Source organism: Diceros bicornis, chromosome 21 (assembly GCF_020826845.1).
Source record: "Diceros bicornis minor isolate mBicDic1 chromosome 21, mDicBic1.mat.cur, whole genome shotgun sequence".
NCBI lineage: Eukaryota > Metazoa > Chordata > Mammalia > Perissodactyla > Rhinocerotidae > Diceros > Diceros bicornis.
The window spans coordinates 44,851,516-44,867,157 of NC_080760.1; the positions used below are offsets into that span (position 1 = coordinate 44,851,516).

General features: G+C 50.4%; 1 protein-coding gene across 2 annotated transcripts in view; it reads right to left on the reverse strand.

The window, feature by feature from the left end:
• ASAP1 (ArfGAP with SH3 domain, ankyrin repeat and PH domain 1) overlaps positions 1-10,375 on the reverse strand; it is a 355,431-nt gene extending 345,056 nt beyond the window's left edge. Inside the window, exon 1 of one of the 2 annotated variants that reach the window (XM_058564945.1) lies at positions 10,123-10,375. The gene's annotated coding sequence lies outside the window, so the exon portion shown is untranslated. The remainder of the gene's footprint in view (positions 1-10,122) is intronic. The other variant, XM_058564942.1, reaches the window with a different exon arrangement.
• Positions 10,376-15,642: the final 5,267 nt, after the last annotated feature.

The following is a 15,642-nucleotide window of genomic DNA, read 5'->3' on the forward strand; positions in this document are numbered from 1 at the left end:
GAGGAAAATCTTTCCCCATCCAACTCCACCTCCCAGCAAATGTCCCTCCACAGTTCATAGCCAGGGCTGTGTCACACGCCCATGCCTAAACCGGTCACTGCCAAGGGAGACAGGACCACAGTGATTCCCCCCTGGGGCTGGGACTGACCTCCCTTAAAGACCCTGGGAGGTGGACTTCTGAAAATCAATGTTCCGTCAGCAAGGAAGAGGGGAAAAGGGTGTTGGATAAGCAGCCAACAGTGTCTGCTACACCTTCTCAACCACCCACCTCCAAAGCGCACGTTCAACAGTGTAATCTGCAGATATCCCCCATCTCCACCCTCTCCTGAGCTATTTTAGGTCTGAGGAAGTAACTGTCCTAGGAGAGGAAACTTGCTAAAGGCTATTATGGGAAGGTCTATAAACAACACCGCAGTTTGCTTTTCTAGATCAGTTCTGTGACGGCGGGGGGACAGGAAATAGCAGGGATGACTACATTCCAGAGAGAAACCCCAAATGCCACTTTCTGTTAACTAAGAGTTTTACCTTTCTCCTTGAACACACTTTCCTTAGACCTCCAAAAAACTGACCAGCACATTTCTACCACAAAGACTTTGACCCAGCCATTCTCAGCCTTGAATACCCTTCCCCACTCTCTCGACTTTCGGAAATCCTGCCATCCTGGAAGAGTCAGCCCAGACAGCAGCTCTTCCCCAAAGCTCTCTGACCCCCACTGGGATCACCCTCTCCTGTCCCTGCACTCACAGCTCCTCCTCTGTAACTCTCCTATGGTGTGGACCAGCATCAGTCCAAAACGACAAAGTTACACATCCTTCTCTTCTACTCAACTCTAAGCTACTCTAACGCATGGACTTCGATTTTTCATCTTTGTATCCTAAGTGCCCGGCACAAAGCAGGATACGCAGGAAAAGTTTGTGCAATGAAGACTCTTTAAATCGAATGAGTTCTTTCATGTTCCCTCTCCCCATGGATCACGCTAATGAGAAGTCTTATCCCGTGTGGAACCCACTCACTTTTGCTTAGTACCAATTATGTGCCAGGCATGCACTCAGCCACTCTCTGTAGATACTGTTGTATTTAATACCTTTTTAAAAAACCGGCAAGCTTTTTCAAAATTCACAGAGGAGGAAACTGAAGCTCAGGAAGGCTAAGAGAAAGGCTAAGGGCGGACTCTCCCAAGGCCACAGGAGGAATTAGGGCATGGAATTCAAATTCAAGTCTTTAGAGGCAATACTACACCACGGTCAAGAGTGTGGGCGCTGAACACAGTGCTGAAAATCTTGCCACCTGTGAGCTATATGACCTTGAGGGAGTTAGTTAGCCTCTGTGTATCTCAGTTTCCTCGTGTATAAAATGGGAGTAAAAATACTGCCTATTTCATAGAGTTATTATGAGGATTAACTGAGCTCAGATAGGAAAACTGCTTAGAATAGTGCTTGACATGTATTAATGCACAACAAATATTAGCTATCATTATTGATTCCGAGTCCACCGGTTGTTCCATTGCATCGTGACAAATGGTCCTATCCTCTACCCAACAAATTGCCTCAGGCAAGAAAGAGTGACCTGGCCAAAGGACACACCCCAGGGAGACCATGAGCTCCACCATTCAAAGGAGCAGCCTCAGAGAACAGCAGATCAAATTGTGCAATGCACAAATTCCATCCCACAATGGCTCTCGGCTGCACCTCAGCCCTCATTTGTGGGGTCCCGGGGGAACTTCTAAGGGAAAGAACATTACATGAGACAGGAGCCAGCCCCCAATGCCCAACTACTGATCACACGCCAAAGAACAGCCCCTTAGCATGGAAAGCTCTGAGAACCTGAAATGCCTGCAGTCCTTCCCTGGAAAAGCCAGAGCCCATGGTGGTTATGAGGGAAGGTGGAGGGGGTCTCCAAAGCAAGGTGCTGGAGGACACACTGTCCCTTCGGCCTGGAAGACAAGAGAGACCCCTTACCCTCCAGGGCTCCCACCTCCCACATTCATGTTCTCCCTGTGAGCTGGCAAGGAGGGGAGTCAGGACCAGAGCCATCACCCCCTTATGCAGGTGGGGAAGTGAGGTTCCAAGAGGGTAAGTGACTGCTAGTAAAGGTCACATAACTAGTCATACCAATTCCTGGACTAGAACTCAGGACTTCTGAATCTCCACTCAGTGCTATTTTTCATCATCTTATTATGTCTTCTGCATCCGTATTGGTCTGCTTCAACCACATAAATTTCCTTTCTTTCTTCCTTCCTTCCTAACCATTTATTGTCTTCTCTGCACTGGGCTTACAAATATGAACAAGGCACTTTAAGGTCCAGCTCTCACTTGCCCCGCTCCCACCTCACCCCTGTTCTGCACGTGAACACACAGGGTGCTCAGTTAGTGCTTGCTGATCTGAGTCAAATCTTTTTATTATGCTGTTCTGATAAGGATTCTGGTTTTCTTTTCTCAAAATGGCCATTTTTATATTTTTCTAAATGTTCTTTCTTTTCCTAGTCTGAAAAGAAGACTGAATGTATTAAGCTGGCTGGTTTCCACCTGGTGTCTCCCAGAGCAACAGGAGGGCTGAGACCCCTCTACAAAGCCGGGGCCCCAAAGGGATCCCAGCTTTCTCAGAAAGAGGGCCTGAATGACTCCTCCCTTCAGCGAAGAGAAACGGCAAGAAAGCTTGTGTCTGCCTCAGGGTCTGAGTGGGGAAAAAGGCTCCTGTGTAAACTTGAAAGCCCCAGGTACAGGTGTAGGGCCCAAACATACACCACCGGTCTCGTGTTAAAAGGCTCGGGCCCAGGAGCTACCACAGAAATTTGTCCAGGACCCAGGAAACCCTGGAAGCCTCAGCTCAAGCACAAAAACCCACCTGCAGAGCCACTTCTGCCACCAGGAGAGGGGGACTCTGAGTGTGAACCACCACGCCCTGCCCCCAAACTAGAAGTCAAAGGAAATGGGAGAATTGGCTCCTCTAGAGTTAACATAACAGGACAATCTAAAAGACAGTGTCTGTATGTTTAAAACAAAGATCTGAGGGGCCAGCCTGGTGGCGGAGCGGTTAAGTTGATGCATTCCGCTTCAGCGGTCCGGGGTTCGCCGGTTCAGATCCTGGGCGCGGACCTACTCACCATGTGTCAAGCCAGGCTGAGGCAGCGTCCCACACCGAGGAACTAGAAGGACCTACAACTAGGATATACAACTATGTACTGGGGCTTTGGGGAGGGGAAAAAAAAGAGAGAGAGGAAGATTGGCAACAGATGTAGCTCAGGGCAAATCTTCAAAAAAAAAAAAATGGTGAAGTTGGGACATTTTCAAAAAACAGATGAAATAAGAATGAGAAACTCTAATGAAAGAAATAAGACCCAAGGATTAAAAGCCAGGATGATCTGAAAGAGAATCAAAGAGAATTTCTAGAAATAAAGTGTAGAGTCATTAAAAATTAAACCTCAGTGATGAGAAAATCTGACAAACACAGCAACATGGCTGAGCCCTGAAGCCAATGCACTTGATTCAGCCTGCCCATCCAGTGCATGCCACTTGCTTGCGCTGGGCACAAGGGAAGAGACAACTGACACAGAGCCCCCACCTCACCCCTCTTCAAGATGCTCAGTCTGAAGGTGAGGCAACCATATGAGCGAACACATTTCCATACAAGACAGCTGGAAGAACGGCTCCCATTTATGGAACGCGAGATGCTTTTCCTTCATTATCTCAGTTCAGTACAGAAAGTGCAAGAACAGGAGAAGAGGCGGGGTCAGCCGTGGACCCCAGAATCTTATTTCCTGTCCACTGACCATTCCCCTGAGCCATCCTGGATCCATCAAGGTCACAGTTACAGAGCAATGGTTGAGCACTCTTCCTATATTTTTTGAATGTGCAAAAATCTCTTTCTTGGATATAATTTCAAGAATCAGAACGGTACAAAGAACACCCATACGCCCTTTACCCAAGTTCAACTATTGTTAACACTTTACTCCATTTGCTTTTTCCTTTTTTTTCTCACTCATATATAATTTTTATAACATATATATAGTTTTTTTCTGAACCCCATTTGAGGGCAAGTTGCATACATCATGGTCTTTTACTCGAGCACTCTTTCTGCGTTTCTACTTGATAATTTTTTAGATACAAAACTACAACAAAACAGGCACCCAGTATTGCTAAACACAGGCAGAGTTTTTTTTTTTTTAATAATTTTATTTATTTATTTTTTTCCCCCAAAGCCCCAGTAGATAGTTGTATGTCATAGTTGCACATCCTTCTAGTTGCTGTATGTGGGACTTGGCCTCAGCATGGCGGGAGAGGCGGTGGGTCTGTGAGCGCCCGGATCCGAACCCCGGGGCCGCCAGCAGCAGAGCGCACGCACTTAACCGCTAAGCCAGGGGGCCGGCCCCAGGCAGAGTTTTATAAAGGCAGAAGCCTCGATGGAACATTCATGATTAGCCCTGATGCGGGAAATGCAAGCCATTCCCCAGAAGCCACAGGCAGGCGTGTTCCTGCCCTCTCCTTCCTGTTCTGCCCACAGAGGATCTGCACCCCGCTCGGCTCTCCGGAACTCCCCGCCACATCTGGGGGAAGCGCTGACGGCTCTTCTTTCTCCTGAGTTTAACCAGACTCCAAGAGGGATCCCTCCGGTGGAAAGACACAGCTTGCTCACTTTTCTGTTTTTCTAACTCTGTGCACTTTCGCATTTCCTGACTTAGAGCTGCAGAGGAAGAGGAAACGCCAAAAATATTACGAGACGAACTAGTGCATGGCATTTCCAAGGGATGGGAGCCTCAGGCAGCAAGCAACCTCTGTCTCTTTGCAAGCTAGCATGCTGGGGACCAAGGGAGCTAATGTGGCTCTCCAAAGCGCTTAAGGACTCGGGAAGCCGTCTGTTTCTGGGGAGTATCTGGGACAGGAGCCCATTTTCTCCAAATAACTGAGAGGACGTTTGAAATCTGGTCTTAATTACCAGCTCGCAGCAACGTGGCTATGCAACACACCATGATGTGTTTCCCTTACTCTCAGAAGATGGGGCCACCTGCCACATACCACTAGGAGGCCAGGCCCCCGAGCTATTTTTCCCCTAATGGTTCAGATCAATCTGTCCTGATGGAACCACATACTCTCTCCTGATCCCTCTTATAGCCTGCTTTGGGAACATGGCTGACTGAGGTTGGGGACACCAGCTGTGGCTCTGGAACCAAGGTTTTAGCTGTACAAAAGGCACCCGTGTTGGGGGTCACGCTATGCTAGGAAATCAACCACAGCAGACTTTTAAAGAAAGTACCAACCCCTCACACTGCCCACCCCTTCCTGGGAGTGTATACAGGGTTGGTGGGCTGGGAGAGCGTTTTCATGGGTTGGTGAATTTAATTTATTCATGAGAGAGGGTGAGAAGAGTTAGTGTCCCTGGGTTGAAAGTGAATAATTTGGCCTGTAGCTCAAAGAACGCACAGTGAAATGAATCCTCAACTCCAACTCTCCATGTAAAGCTAGGCATGGAGAAGAGCTTGAATGAGGGAATGAATAAACTTCAGTGAGGGAATGAATATTTGGGAGGACAGCGAGGATCCATGTGGAGACAGACGCCCACCCATGCATCTCTACCTTTGCGAAGACGCCCCTGACTTCTCCCCAGACACCCCCCGCCCCAGGGTTAGGGGCCACTTCCCAGAGCTCCTGTAACACCTTCCCTTACCAGCCTGCAAAGATGTCCCTGTCCTAATCCCCAGGATCCATGAATACATTAGGCTACACGGGTTACATGGCAATGGGGCATTAAGGCTGAAGATGGAATTAAGGTTGCTAATCAGTTGACCTTAAAATAGGAAGATTATTCTAGATTATACAGGTGGCCTGATGTAATCAAAAGGGTCCTTAAAAGTGGAACAGAGAGCCAGAAGGGAAAACCACAGAGCCGGCAGCATGAGAAGGACTGAGAACAACACTGCTGGCTTAGAAGATGGAGGAAGGAGACCATCAGCCAAGGTATTTAGGAGGCCTCTAGAAGCTGGAAAAGGCAAGGAAACAGATTCTTCCCTAGAGCCTCCAGAAGGAATGGAGCCCTGCCAACACCTTGATTTTAGCCCAATGAGACTCATCTCAGACTTCTGTCCTGTAAGAGAACAAATTTCTGTTGTCTAAGCCACTAAGTTTGTGGTCATTTGTTACAGCAGCCATAGGAAACTAACACACCATCTCTCATTATACTTATCCTAATATAATGTAAGTTTTATTTATATGCCTATCACTTCATCAATATTAATAATAATAATAACAATAATAAAATAGCAGCTACCATTTGTTTTTCCCTTACCACGTGACAGGACCTGCTCCAAGTCTTTCATACACGTAAGATAGTATAAAAAGGTAACTTGGATTGAACACTGTGAAGAACATAAAGACAGGAATCTGAGAGTGGGGGAAGGAGCTGGAGGCATCTTCAAGGAGATAAAGACACAGGTGTATTTTAAAACATAAACAGGAGTTACCTTGGGAGAGAGGAAGACCGTTCCAGGGAGGAGGAAGAACATAAGCAGACCCTCAGTGAAATGAAACGGTAGGATGTGTGCTGGCAAGCACTTCAGGCTGATAATTTCCACCTCCGCATCTCTAGTCCATAAGTCTCCCTGAGGTCCAGAGTCACATGCTCTCACGTCTGCCGGGAATCTCCACCTGGATGCCCTGCAGACATCTGAACCTTAGCATGGCCAATCTGGAACTTGATTCCCCCCAGGAGCACATTCCTCCTTCAGTCTTCCCTGTCTCCCAACACGACACCCAGCTGTTCAAGCCAGAACCCAGGAGTCATCCTTGAGTCCTCCCCCCCACTTCACACCCATTTAATTCATCATTAAACCTCAACAATTCTAACTCCAAGATCTAACCTGGTTACACTCACTTCTCTCCACCTCCACTGCTACCCCTCTGGTCCAAGCCACCATCATCTTTCCTGAATTAGTGCAGTGGCCTCCTCACTGGTCTCCCTGCTTCCACTCTTTGCCCGCTGTGATCAACTCTTAAGAGAGCAGTAAAAGTAATCTCTTAAAAATGTCAATCAGATCCCACTCCTGAGTCTAAACTCACCAGTGCTTCCCTTCGTATTTAGTAGGGGGACCTCCCCCTCCCGGCCTAGAACCTGCTGTGTGATCTGCCTCCCTCTAAAACCTCCCCTCGTGCCATTCTCCCCATCGCTCCCTTATGCTCTGGCCCCTCTGACTTCCTCATTCCCGGGAACACATCAAGCTCTTTCGCGCATCGAGGACTTTGCACATTCTGATCCCTCTCCCTGGAATGCCCTCCTCTGCAACCTGTCGGCCTGGCCAGTTCCTTCTCAACCCTTCAGTCTCCAAGAGGGCCTAGCAACACGAGACCACCTCCAGCCCACCCCACTTCACCTTGGTCGTGATTGCAATCCCTTGTGTGTTTCCTTGATAACAAGAATCACAATCTTGCATTTGTTGGAAGTTACCTGCTTCCTTGTTTTTGTCTAGCTCCCCCACTGGAATGCAGGCTCCATGAGGGCAGGCCAGGCCTATCTTGTCCATCACTGTATCATTCACACAGTGCTTAGCAAGGAGCAGGGGTTCGAAGTAGGCTGGCTGAATTGACTAATTAGAAGAGAACGTGTGAGGTTGACACTGAAAGATGAGGCTGGAAATAAAAGGCCTTGAACCCAGGGTCCTGTTCATCTTTGTAGGACTGGCACCTCCCACAGGGGAGCCACTTAGCACATGTGTACTGGATACATAAAAGAATGATTCAACTCCAGGTGAATCTGAAAAGCTCTGTCCTTTCTGGGCAGGGCTCCCAGAAAAGTTCCCTCTCCTCTTTGGGACTTCTTAGGAAGTATCATGTCTAGGGCATACAGCAAGTGCTCAATAAATGCTAGCTGTCATTGTCACTATTGCTTATGCGGGGATCAGTCATGCATCCCATAGAAAAGACTTCTTCTCGAGTCCATGCCAGATATAGCGGCTGGGACAGAAGTGAGAGGAAGAAACACAGGATGGAAAAATGAGAATGAGGCAGCAAGATACAGTCAAACACAACTGAGAACCTGGAGGGAAAATGGAGGAACAACACTGTTCCAGGTTCCCCTCTAGACTTCAGCCAGCTGGGTGCAGCATGGAGAAGCCAGCTGGGTGGTGGGTCCTCCCGAGGGGCGAGGGAGGATCCCATTTGAATGCACACATTCATTTTTGGGCCTGCAAGTCTCTGAATGATTTTGAAAATCTGGCTCACTGTGGCTGGTGAGGACTGGGTAGGTGGAGAGAATTTCAGTTTCCTTCACCAAATGGCAAGCTTGCGAAAAAGTCTTTCCTCTCCAACATTATCACATACTAAAAATGAAAAACCAGCTATCAGAATAAGGAGGAAAATAGATGGGATACTTAGCTCACCAGATACAGGAGGTCTGAAAATTAAGTCTAAGAAACCTCATACCATATATTATGTGCTAAGATATTGCCCTTTTTTGGACTTGGAAGTTTCTATTTTTCACAAAAGAATGGGATAGAGAAAAGTAATTCCCTATATAATAAGCTACCCATTTTATATTTCAAATCCATTTGGTGGCTGAATCTCCAAATCCATTTAGTGGCTGAACAGTAGGGGTTAGGGAATTTTTTTTTTAAACTCTATATCTCAAAATAGGCAGTTTAAGATAACTGCATATCTCAAAAACAACAGCAAGAATAGATAAAACAGAACAAGAGAAGCACAGAAGACACTAAAACAATAAAGGTTATAATGCAAAGAAGACACTTTCCAAACCTTTCATGGCCCACAGACCATAAACTGACACAGTGAAAGGAGCACTGGACTGGGGAGTCTGAAGACTGGCCACAGGACCTTGAGTAAGTCATGTCACATCCCCCAGCCTCATCTGTGTAACAAGAAGGGGCAGAAACAGTGGTTCCCAAAGATCCTTTTTCCTTCTAAACTGTTGAGATTTGATGCTTCCAGAAGACCTGCATCTTCTTGCAATACAGTGGACCTCCAACTGAAAAACGGAAAGGGCTTGGAGAGAAGGTTGCAACAGACATAAAACTGGCCTCAACACCGAATTATGTTTTACAATCCCAAAACATTACTCAGCAATCCATGCTCCCAGAATCAATTACGCCAGACAACCTGACCGAGTCTACGGGAAAAAGTGGGAGAAAGTTCTAGTTCTTTCCGATTAGCGCAGGTAAAGCCGAGATCACGCTGGCAATGGTCTGAAGTTGGCTATCCGTCCCCCTGCGCTAGTGGAAAAACAAATTACTCAAGGAAACCGCTTTAGGAATGCCCGAGAAGAACTCTCGGGATGTATGAAACCGCAGAATACCAGACGCCAGCGAGTTTTTTTTTTTTTTCTTTTAAACTTCATGTCGCTCTCAGAAAATGCAGCAGGTCCCCAAATGGTACAAGCGGAAAAACACACGCCACTTCCCAGTCTTGCCGTGGACAAACACTAAGCCCCGAGTGGGAATCTTTTTTTCCCCTCCCGGTGGCCTGGGGCCTGCCTGGCAGCGCCGCGTCCCAGCCGGGGCCGGGGGCCGGGGGCCGGGCCGGCTCTTCCAGGAACGGCGGGGAACTTGCCGCCGCCGCGCCAGAGAGACAATGCCGCGGCCAGCGCCCGCGCCTCCGCGCCGGGAGGGCGCCCCATCGGCGGGGCCGCGGCCACCAGGCGCGCTGTCCCGGCCCCTCTCCCGGGGAGCCACGCGGGGCCCCACCCGCGCCACCTCGGCGCCTCGGCAAAGCAGACCCCCCGGGAGGCTTCGCCTGGCCCTGCGGAGCCAGGGGCCGGCGCCCTCTCCGCGCACAGGGACCCCCACCGGGGATGGTGCCCGGTGCCCGGAGCCCGTCCGGCGCCCTCCCCGCGCACAGGGACCCCCACCGGGAATGGGGCCGGGAGCCCGCCCGGGGCCCTCCCCGCGCAGAGGCACCCCCGCCGGAGATGGAGCCGGGAGCCCGCCCGGGGCCCTCCCCGCGCACAGGGACCCCCGCCGGGAACGGGGCCCGGAGCCCGCCCGGCGCCCTCCCCGCGCACAGGGACCCCCGCCGGGGATGGGGCCGGGAGCCCGCCCGGCGCCTCCCCGCGCGGGGGCCGGGCAGGGGGCGCCGACTACCCAGGGCGACCCCGCCGAGCCCGTCCGGGCGCCCCGCAACTCACCGGGACCGGGCGGGCCGCTGGGCATTATTCCATCGCGGGCTGGGCGCCGGCTCCCCGGGCCCCTCGGCCGGGCGATCGCGGCTCTCGGCAGGGAGCGGGCGGCCGGAGCAGCGGGCGGCGGGAGGCGCGGGCCGGGGCTGCCCGAGCGCAGAGGGCCCCCCGCGGCGGCGGCGGCGGCGGCGAGGCGCGGGAGGCGAGCGCGGCGCAGGAAGGGGCGGGCGACCATGTGCCGAGGGGAGGAGGCCGCGGCGACGCGAGCGGCTCGGACGATCCCGCGCGGCGGCGGAGGGCGCGGGTTTCAGGAAATCCAAACACTTCGACAGGAAATCGGGATCCTGACTAAGCATTCCCGGCCCGCGGCCGCTGCGCGCCGGGGGGCTCCCGCCTCGCTTAACCCTTGGCCCGCCGGCGCCCGGGCGGGGCGCGCGGGGTCTCCGGCACCGGGCGGGGGGCACACGGACTCCGGCGGGGCTCGGGCGGCCCCCACCGTGGGCCCCACACTCCCCCGGCCTGCCTCCTCCTTGTCCAGAGGTGGAAGGGTAGGATTTGTCCAGATAAATCCTTGGCCTTGGGCGGTGCCTGTCTAAGGCCCCCGACAGCAGGGAAGGGCCTTGGCCTGTCTCCCATCCTGCAGAGGATGGACTTACAATCTCCTGGCCGTTTCCCCTATTTTCAATAAAAGAAATGACTTTACCTGGCTGCCCCCTTTCACTGCTTCCGCTCGGCTAATTTCCTCATTTTTCCCAGTGCTAGGGGTCAGGAAATTTCTAGGTCAGGATGCTATAGTAATAGTATGGAAAGTGATAGTATGGACGTTGGACTCTGATCTAGGTTAGAATCTGGACTTGGCCTTTTTTGTAGCTGTGTTACCTTAAGTAAGTCACTTAACTTCTCTGAGCCTCTGAGGCGGTATACTGCCCTCGTAGGTTTTATTTGGAAACCAAATGTTTAGACAGAGACTGACACATTGTAGTGCTCAAATAAATGATAGCCATGATTGTCCTTATTATCATAGGAGACATTAGAGAAAGGAGAGTTTTAACCCGTGGGGTGTGTGCTGTGCATAGTATTGTGTCTACTTACAACGCCTTAGAACTTCATTTCCCTTCTAATCACCGAGTGATTATTTTTCTTTGCAGCATTTCGGAAACTGCTTTCTGCAGAGGAAAAGGTTAGTGGCTATGGCAGACCCCCTTCTGGTGAAATCTGAAACTCAACAAACCTCACGGAATTTGGGATTTTGTTCTTAACCGAAGAGTCAGGACACTGTGGGGCTTTGTGAAAAAGTTTGGAGAGGCTTTACAAAGTTTGAAAAAACCAAACTAAATCTCTGTCCAGTCCAGCCTGGACTAGGCGGCCAGCGGGAGTAATTCATTGTGGTTTCCCATGGAAATGCCGCACTGGGGTTTTCTACCTGGAGGATGTAGCTTGGTGGCTTTCTGTAAGTGTTTCAAATTCCTTTGAAACCCAATCAGACTTTGAAGCGGGAACAGCATGCCCGTGAGTGGAAACCGAAGCTTGAAATGAACCTGCTAGGAACTGAAAGTTGGGTATCAGCTCCTCTCCTCTAAGTAAGAACCAGATATCATTTTTAGACCCAGGTTTGCCTCTTTTCTGCAACTCTTTTTCAGCGGTCAGAAGCAGTGGGACAAGCTCCAGGCTTGGCACCCGGAGTCCAGGGTCCTGCCCCAGGCCCTTTGCAGCTGCTGTTCCCTCTGTCTGGAATAATCTCCACTTGGCTGCTCTTGGCACTCAGCTCACAGCTCAGAAGTCAGCTTCTCAAAGGGGACTTTCCCCAACCATTGATCTATTTGTCCTTGGCACCTATACTCCCACCCCCACCTCTCCCGCATGTCACATTCCGTTTCATTGCTTCATAGCCCACGTCACTTACCTTGTTTATTTGGTTGCTTATTTATCATCTGTCTCCCCCTGCATGGGTCACCTGCTGCTTGTCCCCATCCCTCCCGTGTCCCAGTGCCAAGAACAGCACTGGCCCCGAGGAGACCTTCAATAAAGATACATCAAATGGAGGAAAGGAGCAACCCAGACTGCAATTGCAGGTTCACTCTGTGCCTGTGTCCCCTGTCTCTTCCGCTTTGGCGGAGAGGCGGTCCAATGGGAAAGCCCAGTGTAACGGAAGAAGCGCCAGACGCCCTATTAATGGTTCTGGAAAGTTAAAGCTATAAGTAATTAAGACTGTCAGACGACGTAACTGCAGTCTCATTGGTACAGTCCCAGTTAACTGCTCCCTCCTTTGGGCTCCCCCAGCTCTTCTGTTCATTAAAGAACGTATTTATCACATTGTATGCTCGCTCGATGAGTGCTCGCCTAAGTCAGATGGCACACTCTGAGTTGGAGGGAAAGAAAAGGAGCCTGCGGTATGGACCGCTTACTCTGGGCGGGGCCCTGAGCGAGGTGAATTCGAATTCATTAAAAGGTACTGGTTACGTGCCTATAATGTGCTCAAAAATCTTCTAAGCACCAGATCTGCAAAGATGAACAGTTCTTGCTCTCCAAGAAAGTCCAGCAAGAAAGTTCTGTTTAGAAAACAGACAGATGATTACTCTTAGAGAAGTATGTCCAGGGTGTCATGGGCTCCATAGAGCTTGGGTGAGGGTTTCTCAATCAGCATGAGGGGTGTCTTAGTTCAGGCTGTTATAACAGCATACCATTGATGGGGTGACTTATAAGCAACGCAAATTTGCATCTCACAGTTCTGGAGGCTGGGAAGTCCAAGATAGGTGCAAACAGATGTGGTGTCTGGTGAGAGCTCACTTCCTAGTTCACAGACAGCTGTCTTCTTGCTGTGTCCTCACATGGGGAAAGGGGCAAGGGTGAGGGAGCTCTCCGGGGTATCTTTTATAAGGGCACTAACCCCAATCATGAGGGCTCTACCCTCATGACCTGATCACCTCCCAAAGGCCCCACCTCCTAACTCCATCACATTGGGGGTTAGGATCTCAACCTCTGAATCTGAGGGGGACACAAACATTCAATCTATAGCAGGAGATTAGAAACTACTTCCAAGAAGTGAGTGCTCTGGAACTAAGTTTCAAGGAAGAGGTGGGGCTTATCCAGGTAGATGAGGAGGTCCACACCTGCCAGCCAGAGCAAAAGCTCTGTGTCCCCTGGGCCCACCTCTGAGCTCACCTGCAGCTGTAATTTAACGCCATCCATCCAAGGCACTGTCTACCTGAAGTGCACACCTCTCCCCCTCTCTGCCTGGAGCCTTTCTGCAGGGCTGTGGGGTCTTGCCCAGACTGGAAGTGTCCAACAGCCCTGGAGCACTCCCTAACCAATCAGTGGACAAGTGTCAAGCCTCCCATCCCTAAGGGGCAACAGTCCTACCGTGCTTTCAACACATTTCCTCAGAGGTGCCCAGAGGAAGGGAGTCCGGTCGCCCCCAGCAGTAACTCTCATTAACTCCCTCTTTATGCTTTTCCTCGCTTCCCTGTCTCACTTCATCACTCCGTCATTTGTTCTTCCTGGGATCAATCCCCTCTCAGACAAACTAGCTGCACCCAATTCCTTGTCTCAAGATTTGTTTCTGGGGAAACTCAATCCAGGACAGCATTCATTCATTTATTCACAGGTACTGACAGGGCACTCCCTATGTGTCTGAGCAAAGACTGAGCATGAGCACATAACATATTTGGGTACAAGGTTCCAGATGATCTGAGGAAATGGTACGTGTTCAGACATGGAAAGCAATAAGACTAAAAAGCTTTGCACTATTTTACAGTTGAGAAAACTGAGGCAGGAGTGTTGAGTAACTTGCCCAAGGCCAAACACTTAGTGTATAGAGGAGTTTTGGAGTCCAGGTCTTAACCACCACCCCATACTGCCTTTCCTGGTGGTTAAAGCTTTAGGTGCAGGCTGCAGATGAATTCACCCTTGAGGGGTGTGTAGGGTGGGCAGATACTGGGATCAAGATTGAATCTAGAGGGACGCTGTAACGGCAGAGGAGAGCTGCCCACAAAGAAGGCTGAGAGAGCATGGTCAGAGGAGGGAAGTGGAAGGAAAACCAGAGGTCAAGGGAAGAAGTTGCTTCTAGAAGGAAGGAATGGCCAACACTCTCAAATGCCCTAGAAAATTCAGTCAAATAAGGATTGGAAAGCCAGTGCCCATTTTACTTGACAGTAGACAATAGAAGGCTGATAACTTTTGCTAGAGCTTCTCAATGGACAGGAGGGATTGGAAGCCAGGTTGCAGTGGGCTGAGGAGTGAGTAGGAGACAGTGAGTGTAGACAACCCTTTTCAGAACCATGACAGTCTAGGTAGTGGGCGCTAAGAGTAGAGGATTCTTTAGAGATGGTGGGCTAGTGAGCCTCTGTGGTTGATGGGAAGGTCCCAGTAGAGTGGGAGAGGTGGAAGAGGAAGGGGGTCACTGATGAAACAGTGGATGTGAGGATCTGAAGGGATGGGATGCAGAGTGGGGTGGGAGGGGACAAGCCCTGGACCACAGGAGGGCCACCTGGTCCACTGGAGAAGAGGGACAGAGGGAAAGGGGCAGAGCCCTCAAGTTCCATCATGAACTTTGCTGGATTCATAGACCAGGAGTTAGATGGCTTCTTAAGGCCCCCCTAGTTTAATTCCTCATGAAATTCATGCTCTGGGTGAAATGAATTCATTCAAATATAGATGAATAAAAAGTGACTTCAGCCTCATAACTGGAAAAGAAATAGCATAAGAAGCTATTTTGGCCCGAAGTAGGTTAGTGAAGTAGAAAGGGCAAGGATGAGCAGGAGAGGCTCTTGGGAGCCAGAACAGACGCAGCTTGGTGACTGAAGGTTGGAGGGAGAGTGAGGGGCGGTGGTGAGAACATGCGAGGTGGGGACAATGGTGCTCACCTGTGAGGAGGAGGAGGAGTGTGGTATTTTTAACCATGATAAAGAGCAGGGGAGGGGAAGGTTTTGAGGAGGAAGATAATGAGTTCCTGTTGTGCTTTGTGCCGGGAAGGTAGTGTGGGTGGTGGGTAAGAGTCTGCGGTTTTGCTGGGCTGGGGAGAGGAGGTGGCGGGCTTGAGGGTAGTGGAAAGGGGGCAGGCAGAGGGATCTGCACAGTTGGTGAGTGGAGGAGTAAGGACCTAAAGAGCTAACATCCTTTACTAACTTTGCATAGTCTTGCTTCATAGCAATTTCTCTAATGCAGGGTTTCTCATCCTTGTCTCTGTTGGAACAGATCATTCTTTGTTGTGGGGGGCTTCTCGTGCTTTGTAGGATGTTTAGCAGCATCCTTCGCCTCTACCCTCTGGATGCCAGTAGCAACCTCCCAGTTTGGAGACAACCAAAAATGTCTCCAGACATTGCAAAATGTCCCCTGGGGGGCAAAATTGTCCCTGGTTCAGAACCACTGCTTTATCGTCTTTTCCTCAAGTCACTTTAAAATTGTTACTTAAAAGGTGCAACTTTGGGTAATCTTCTTTAGCAGACGCACCTATTCCAATGGCAGAGTTAAATTGCCTGGGTTCAAATCTTGGTTTCACCACTCCCCAGGTTCAACACCTTGGGCAACTCC